The sequence below is a fragment of the Trachypithecus francoisi genome, unplaced genomic scaffold, assembly GCF_009764315.1.
Source record: "Trachypithecus francoisi isolate TF-2019V2 unplaced genomic scaffold, Tfra_2.0 Lachesis_group16, whole genome shotgun sequence".
Taxonomy (NCBI): domain Eukaryota; kingdom Metazoa; phylum Chordata; class Mammalia; order Primates; family Cercopithecidae; genus Trachypithecus; species Trachypithecus francoisi.
The window spans coordinates 71242222-71250351 of record NW_022681461.1 but is presented as its reverse complement, the minus strand read 5'-3'; the positions used below and the strand labels follow the sequence as shown (position 1 = coordinate 71250351).

The 8130-nt window shown below is 42.2% G+C and overlaps 1 pseudogene; it reads right to left on the bottom strand.

Annotated features, from left to right (window-relative positions):
- Nucleotides 1-7090: 7090 nt before the first annotated feature.
- On the bottom strand, nt 7091-7860 carry LOC117099257 (annotated as a pseudogene).
- Nucleotides 7861-8130: the final 270 nt, after the last annotated feature.

The window sequence follows — 8130 nt, the reverse complement described above, 5'->3', positions numbered from 1 at the left end:
GGGGGTTTGGTGTACAGATTATTTCATCACCCAGGTACTAAGCATAGTACCTAATAGGTATTTTTTCTGATCCTCTCCCTCTCCCCACCCTCCACCCTCAAGTAGTCCCCAGTGTCTATTGTTCCCTTCTTTATGTCCATGTATACTCATTATTTAGCTCCCGCTTACAAGTGAGGGCATACAGTATTTGGTTTTCTGTTGCTGCATTCACTTGTTAAGGATAGTGATCTTCAGCTCCATCCATGTTCCTGCAAAGGACATGATCATATTCTTTTTAATGGTTGCATAATATTTCATCATGCATATGTACCACATTTTCTTTATCCAGGCTACCACTGATAGACATTTAGGTTGATTCATGTTTTTGCTATTGCAAATAGTGCTGCAGTGAACATAGATGTGCATGTGTCTTTATGATAGAACAATTTATGTTCCTTTGGGTATATACCCAGTAATGGGATTGCTGGGTTGAATGGTAGTTCTGTTTTTAGTTATTTGAGGAATCACCACACTTTTCCATGATGGTTGAATGAATTTATTTCATTCCATTTCTGTTTGTGAACAAGAGCTCTAATCAATCAGAGATCTTGGGATGTTTGCTAGGTGAAGGCATCAGTGAAATATTTTCCTGCAGTGTGGGTCCCAGTCCCCTGATGAGAAGTGGGGAAATTTAAGGCCAAACATGGACATGACATTCTAGAGCACTGGTTCGCAACATGAAGTAGTGACTCCCTTTTTAGTGCTTTCAGTTACCTAAATGTAGCTGGATGCTACCCACTCAGTAATGCCTTCAAACAGTTGCTGACCTCCCTCACAATAAAAAGAGAATAGCAGGCAGGCTCTGAGTCTTTGGCAGGTGATGGCATCAGGCTAGAATTTAAGCTCATTGTTTTGTTTTTGTTATGTTTATTTTGTGTTGATCTTTTCTATTTATGGTAGTGATATGTACCTTTGTTTTAATGTAAAAGAATAATATTGTTTAAAGAAAAATGTTAAGGAAATAAGAGTAGAGGTTAGAATCACAGTGATGTGTGAATAAATGGAGTTTAGAAAACACTCTTTTGAGATACATCATTGTGTTAGGGTTCTCCAGAAAACCAGAACCACTAGGATCCTGCTTTCCTCTCTCTCTCTCTGTGTCTCTCTCTCTGTGTGTGTCTCTCTCTCTCTCGGTGTCTCTCTCTCTCTCAGTGTCTCTCTCTCTCTCGGTGTCTCTCTCTCTCTCGGCTTCTCTCCCTTGCTCGGTGTCCCTCTCTCTCTGTCCCTCTCTCTCTGTCCCTCTCTCTCTGTCCCTTTCTCTCTGTCTCTCTCTGTCTCTGTATCTCTCGATCTCTCTGTACCTCTCTGTCTCTCCCTCCCTCTCCCTCTTTCTCCCTTCCTCCCCTCCCTCCCTCTTTCAGTCTCTCTCTTGACCTCTCTCTGTCTTTCTCTCTCCGTTTGTATATATGTCTTATCATCTACAAGTTGGAAAGCCAATGGTATACAATCCAGCGTGAGTCAGAAGGCCTGAGGACTGTGAGTGCCGAGGGCAGGTGAAGATGGATGTCCAAGTTAAGGCAGTCAGGCAGGGAGAGGTTGACTCCTCCCTTTCTCTGCCTTTTTGTTCTGTTCAGGCCTCCAATAGATTGGATGCTGCCCACCCCCATGGAAGAGGGCAAACCAGTTTACTTAGTTCACTGATTCAAAGGCTGATCTATTCCAGACATACCCAGAAATAATGTTTAACCAGATAGCGGAACATTTCATGATCCTGTCAAGTTGACTTATACAATTAACTGTCACAGCCATTGTATCCATGACCTACATAATAAACGTTATGGGATGGTTTTTGTTTCCCTCCTAAGAAGCTGTGGGAGGGCATCATTATGGATGTAAACTCATCACTTGTCCATGCTTCTTGAGCTGGAAATTTGGTTTATTCTTTCAAATGACTTCAGATTGTTGATTTCCAAGAATCCCAGCCCCTAAGCTCTCTTCAAAGCCCCGAGGTGATCGTCACAAACAAAACCCTTCTGTGGCTCTTATAGTTGATACTTATAAACCTTTTGGAAAAAAAATCATCCTCTGTAATGTAATTTCCCATTCTAAAAATAGGCTTGACTTTTGGATTTCTGCTTAATAAAAATATATTTTTCGATTACACTGGAGACAGAGAAAAAAATTTCCAGTATCAGTTTGAGGCTTGTGAGAAAATGAAGAGAAGACAAGTTTCACTGTTCTTGTCGAAGGCTTTGTATTAAAATTTTGCCACAGTGGCTGAGTTCTGAGTGTGGTGGGGCTAGGGAGGAAGGAAGAGTGAACACTGTCACCAGTCATTTAGGATGTCATTTATTACTCAGATCTGACCCCAAATGCGAAGGCTGCAGCAGGGAGAAGAAGCTGGCATTGCTGTACACGTTTGTGGTTAAGGAGCGCATCTCTGAAAATCTATGGTTTCTCTGAGTAATCACTGAATCATCTCTTTATTACAGTGAAACTTCACAGTGCTATTATTTGCTGTAGAGTGGAGCTAGAGAGCATCACTCTGAGCCTTCTTGGGCAGTACTGGAAAGGGCTTAGGTTCCAAAGAGGTGGTGCCCGTCCCTTTCTAAGGCTCTCTCCCCTACTAGATGGCCCATGGAACAGTGTTACAGTGCAGGTCATCTCTCAGGAGCACCTGGTGGGCATTCCTCTTGGTGATGTGTTTTGTGCTTCCCTTTTGGAAGAGAAGGAGGAAGGAGCCGCCGCAGTGTAGGGCAATATGTAATTCAGAGTCAGTATGGCTTCCCTTTCCTTCCACATATGCTTTCTTCTTGTCACCAAGTCATCTGGAATGTCCATGGCCAAACATGCTACCCACCCCTAGCTGGATTCAGACTTCTGCCTTTCCCATGCAGGGCAAATCACTTTCCTTCTCTGAGTCTTATTTGCTAATCTTTAAAATGGCACCCACAATTCCCACCTTGCTCAGGGCATGTATGAAGTTACATGTTGAACCGCACGGTGTGCTGTATCTTGGAAAGACTTCTGTGCCTTCCCCGACGACACACTGTTCTGCCTTTCAGTAGCCACCCACCTCTCTATGCTTTTGTGCTTATGAAGCTCAAAAGCTTGTTCATGATGATTCTGTATGGAGCCTTATAACTGATTTCAAGACAGTGTGCTAATTTCCAGAGATATGGAAGATATATCTTTTTCTTTTCTTTTCTCTCTCTCTCTCTCTTTTTTTTTGAGACAGGGTATTTCTCAGTTGCCCAGGCTGAAGTGCAGTGAAACTATCATGGCTCACTGCAGTCTCTTCTTCCCTGGCTCAAGTGATCCTCCCACCTCAGCCTCCTGGGTAGCTAGAACTAAAGTCATGCACCACGACACCCAGCTAATTTTTTCTATTTTTTTGTAGAGACGGAGTCTCACTATGGTGCCCAGGCTGGTCTCTAACTCTGGGACTAAAGCGATTCTCCCACCTCAGCCTCTCAAAGTGCCGGGATTACAGGCTTGAGCCACTGCGCCTGGCCAGAGGAGATTATTTCTTAAGATTGTCCCAATGAAACCCTAAAAAGTGAAATCAGCATTCTCAGAAACCAATAAAATAAGACAAATCTTCTGACTTTGGCGGGGATGTGGGAAACTTACAGGAAAAATTATGGGTTTGCCAGTGAAAATCATCTAGATGCTGTGGGTTAAGGAATCTGTGGGACCACCTTACCCCAATATAGGTGGGAATCATTTTTTTAAATTTTATTTTTTATTTTTATTATTTTTAAAATTATTTATTTATTTATTTATTTATTTTTGAGGCTGAGTCTCCTGTTGCCCGGACTGGAGCTCAATGGCGTGATATTGGCTCACTGCAACCTCCGCCCTTCGGGTTCAAGGATTCTCCTGCCTCAGCCTCCCGAGTAGCTGGGATTACAGGTGCCTGCCACCACGCCTGGCTACTTTTTGTATTTTTAACAGTGACAGGGTTTCACCACAGTGGTCAGGCTGGTCTCAAACTCCTGACCTCAAGTGATGTGCCCAACTCAGCCTCCCAAAGTGCTGGAATTGTAGGCGTGAGCCACTGTGCCTGACTGGCAGGAATCATTTTAAGGGGATTAAGCATAATAGTAACATTTGTGATGTTAACTATGTGTAAGACACTGTGCCAAGTGCTTTGCTGTGGAGACAACTATCTAAGATGATATCCCAGTTCATCATATGTTAGCTGTGTGATCTTGGATGACTTATGTGGCTTCTCTGAGCTTCAGTGTCCATGCCTGTAAGTGGCGTCGTAATGCCTAATGGCTTTTTGAGGATTCATTGAAACGTTGAACTCAAAGTTTTGGGCACAGAGTAAACACTCAATACCTAATGTTGCTGTTTTGTTGTTATAATTCATGCATTTCTTACAAAATTCAGGACAGTCATGAATTTTGTGGCAGATAGAGTATTCTGCTGGCCCTGGGCTTCAGTGCTATTTTGAATATTTTTTCCTCAAGAGGAGGTATAAATACTTGAGGTTTAGAGTAAGAGTAAGAGGATTCTTGAGTTGTAAATTACGTAAGTCTGATTTATCAAATATAAAGTGAGAAGTTTCTTTCATTGCAGAACCATACGGCTTTGTAGGACTTTTAGAAAACTGTAATTAGACTCTGAGTAAAGGTTTCTTTCCTCTTTATAAAGTACACATGTGGGCTATATAATTTGATGGCAGTAAATTAAAATGTAGTTTTCTCTGTTTCTATTCCAAACAGGACCATACAAATGTTGCCTGGCTGGAATTCGACTATCTGACCACTCCCTTTCCATATCTTTTTGGGTCTCTGCTTCCTTAGATGGAGTCCCAGGCAGGAGTTGAGTAACACAATTGGATCTTTGTTCTCTGACCTCTACTGGGCACCTGAGGGTTATAGCTAGAGGCCTTAGTGTACTAGATACCTGCCCCAGACAACTGCTTCTGTGTAACTTGAAAAGCAGCAAGAGCAAGCCCAGGCAGATCTTTTTCCAGCACAAGTGTCTGCTAGATGTTGGCCTTTTTGTTCACTAAATACTTTCAGACTGAAGGGCAATTTCACCTAGGTGTATAAATAGGTACATCTTTGCTAGCATCTGATGGAAGGTCAACCCCTTCAAAATCTTCACTCTGATTTCTAGCAAAGAAAGAGCCAGGAGGAGCTTAAGAGACCTTGCAGACTAACTCTCCCTTGCTCCCACTGTATAGATAGGAACACTGAGGCCTCCCGGAAGGAAACATTTTGTCCAAGGTCATAAGTTGAGTCCCTGGCTGAGTTGCAGTATGGACCTAGATCTGTTTGATCCCAAACCTATCTGCACTTGCAGCAGAGACTTCTCATTGTTTCCCAATTTCCTTTCTCCACTTCTCCCTTAATAATAGAACTTGTGATTTGTGGCTGGAAATATAACTGTCTGGAATAAAGACCATTATTTTCCAATCTTCTCTGCAGTAGAGGCAGCTGTGAGACTGAGTTCTTGCCCATGACAAATAACTGATAGCATCCTGTATGACTTCTGGAAACATTCTTTTGTCCTTCCTCCTTCCTGCTAGCTGGAATGTAGAGATGATTTATTGCCACAATAATGCTTAGTCATAAATAAAAAAACCTCAGTGGCTTACGGCAATGTCTGTTTCTTGCTCTCCTGCCCGGGATGGCCAGCCAGTTCTGCTGAAATTGGTTGGGGTTGGTCATACATCCGGGGAGTTGTCTGGCTACTGGATGGTCTATAATGGGCATGGCTGGGACAACTGGGTGACTTGACCCTGGTTCATGCCTCTCATCTCCCAGCAGGCTGGCTTATGACCATGGAAGAGGCTACAAGAGATAAGTAGGAACATACTAGTCATTTTTCTTGCCTCTGTTTGTGTCATGTTCTCTGATTTTCTGCTGGCTCAAATAAGAAACATGGCTGGGGCCTAGAGACAGAATAGGAGGACACCTCACTTTTATATCTATGACATGGGTGTAGGGTGGAAGGAAAGTTGGGGCCTTAATGGATCCAATCTATTGTTGATGGATGACTGAATGAATGGAGGGGTGGATGGAAAGGCAGCAAAAAAAGGCAGACAGGGGAGGAAGTTCTCTTGATCGTGTCCAGTACAAGGGGAAAGTAAATGCTAGAGAGCAGTTTCCCATGGCTCTACTGTTCTCTGAGGCCCTCCTGGCTTGGAGAGTGCCCACGGCACACAGCAGGTGCTTGGAGCTTAGGGGGTGTTTATTTCATGACTTGCTTCTCTGTTGGGGAAACTTTGCTTCTGAGTGAGTCATTGTGAAAGGCTTCTTAAGCTTTATTTTGGGATTGGGAAGAGTCTATTTTGGAGATGAGAAGCTTTTTCAGAGGTCCTAGGCTTATAACATGGAAACAGTTGTGCCGTGGCCTGAGAACTGAACTGAGAAGCAAGGGACATGTGTTTCAGTCCCATTGCTGCCAAGTCAGGAAAAAAACAAAAGCAAACCAAGAACAAAACACATCAGAAGTAGGACTCTCTCTTGGGCAATTTCTAAGTACTATAGAACTTGTCAGCAAGAAAGAAGGCTAAGGAAAAAGTTTTTTTTTGTTGTTGGTGTTTGTTTTTTTTTTTTTTTGAGACAAAGTCTCACTCTGTCACCCAGTCTGGAGTGCAGTGGCACGATCTCAGCTCACTGCAACCTCTGCCTCCCGGGTTCAAGCCATCCTCCTGCCTCAGCCTCCCAAGTAGCTGGGATTACAGGCACCTGCCACCATGCCTGGCTAATTTTTTTTTTTTTTTGTATTTTTAATAGAGACGGGGTTTCACCATGTTGGTCAGGCTGGTCTTGAACTCCTGACCTCAAGTGATCCATCCACCTCAGCCTCCCAAAGTGCTGGGATTACAGGCGTGAGCCACCACGCTCAGCTGGAAAAAGTTTTAAGAATACTTTTTTTTTGTTTTTGAGACGGAGTCTCGCTCTGTTACCCAGGCTCTGGAGTACAGTGGCACGATCGCAGCTCACTGCATTTTAATCCAGGCTTCATGGTTCTTTAGGCTTCTGGTAATATATTCTTTAAATAAGATACAAATTTTAAAGGAGATAAAACTAGTTTTGATAATTGAGTTTTCCTTTTTTTTTTCTTTCAATTCAAGAGCAGGTACTTATTAACTGACCGGATTAGAAAAATCATCATGGTAGACACCTTCATTCATTCTTCTAAGAAGGCTGTTGATCTGGTCCTCCTCGTTGTCAGCATTTGCACCTTCTACAAAATGGGTGGTCTTTTTCTTCATTCCACCTTCTGGAGAGGATAGTTTGGAGGACCACAGGAAGTTATTTGCTTATTTGAAGTGTTTTCCAACAGTATAGATCTCATGAATCAGATCCTCCATGCAGATGATACCGTATTTACCAAGAGATTGAGCAATCAAAGCGTTATCTGTCAAAGCAATTCATTTCTTATTGATTTTGCCATAACCACACTTATAGATTAGTTCATTTACCGACTTCAGATTTGGGTACCCACATGCAATATATGGTTCTACAATCCACAGCATGTTAATTGAAGACTTGTTGAGCTTCACAAAGGTTCCATTGAAGATTTGACGAAGGGAAAGAAGCTACAACACCTTTCAGACCTTTGGACTCACACCATTGATACCTCTGATTCTGATGGCAAACGCCAGTTCTGCAGGTACATAGTTGTCTGCTTTTCTTGCCACCCTAGCCATTTGAATCTCAGTTCTGTACATCTGCATATATTTCCTATGATAGTGCTTTGCTTTTTCATAGATAAGCTTCCTCCTTGCCTTTAGAAGCATCTTTTGGGCAAACTTCATTCTCAGGCACTTTATCTTCAGCTCTGCAAATTCCTTGACTTTTTCTTAAGGGTTTCTAGCACAGCAGGAACCTCCTTCTTTTTGACATGTTCCATGATTCCAGCCAGAAAAGAGGATAATTTAGTTTTCTGTTATATATAGGGAAGATTCTTTACCATTAGTTGTTTTAAATACCTTCGAAATAATCCTTACATATTTATGTATGTCATAAAATGATGGTTAGAGTAAAAATTAAAACATTGTTAATTTGAACATTGATTTTACACTTCATAATAGTTTATGCAAGAGATTGAGTAATAAATGTGAGAAAAAAAAAAACTCAATTGTTTTGATGGTATTCGGAAGAACCACTCACTTTGTCATGT